This window comes from Arachis ipaensis, chromosome B08 (assembly GCF_000816755.2).
Source record: "Arachis ipaensis cultivar K30076 chromosome B08, Araip1.1, whole genome shotgun sequence".
Classification (NCBI taxonomy): domain Eukaryota; kingdom Viridiplantae; phylum Streptophyta; class Magnoliopsida; order Fabales; family Fabaceae; genus Arachis; species Arachis ipaensis.
The window spans coordinates 119,583,230-119,584,267 of record NC_029792.2 but is presented as its reverse complement, the minus strand read 5'-3'; positions in this window follow the sequence as shown (position 1 = coordinate 119,584,267).

Genomic DNA, 1,038 nt, shown 5'->3' with positions numbered 1-1,038 from the left:
TAACTAGTAGCAATTTAGTACAAATCTATTGGGTGTTTAATAACGGGACTACCCACGTCATTTGTTTTGTTGCTTTTCATTATTTCCATTATTTGACTTCAACTACCCCACGTTTCATTGGTTTTTATGTACTTATTTTAAAGATCAAAAGTCCAAAATGAATTTTGAACCTTTCCATTTTTTACTTATTCTAGTTGGCAACCCGTGTATTCGAACGGCCTTAAATAGATTTTTTTCGGTTAATTTTATTTTTAATTTTTGGATTCTAATTAAAATATAAAATATTTAATTTAGTGTTACAATTGATTAGAGATGATAAAATGGGTTGAATCTGTTAGGTATGTCTGCTAAATATGCTAAAAATGGTAGATCGGACTAGGATTTAAAATTCGCCAAATTAAAAAAAAATTCGTCAAATTTGCACCGTTAAATTGGCGGGTTTTGACGGGCGGGATGGGCCAGTCCGCCAAGCCGAAGATTTTTATTTTTTTATTAAATAAAAGAGTGATTACTATTATAAAATTAATAATTATAGAATTTTTAAAATTCTTTTTTTTGTTTTTATTTTTTTTTTAGTTATTAACTTTATTTATTTTATTTTATAATTTCTTATATTTTCTTAAATTATTCATATTATGTCATGTTTTGTATCTATATTCATACATCATAATTGATAAATACTTCTCAATACTAAAACCTAATTTAATAAATTATAATACTCCTCCAACTTTTTAATTTCTGAGACACAGATAAATTCTGTTAGTAGACTCTTTTTTTTATGTGTTGTATGGAAATTGTGACGATAGATAAATAAAAATAAAAATTTTGTAATAAATTGAGATTGTTTTCTTAGAAGCTAGAACTACGATTAATAATTAACTCTGTCAAAAGCAAAGTAACTATACTGTGAATTATACACAAAGACATAAGAAATATAACATCTATGCTTAAAAATTAAGAAGAATTTATACTTAAATAATTTTTTTTCATTTTCCTTAAAAATAAAATTTTTAAATGTTATTTTTTTTTATTTTTGCA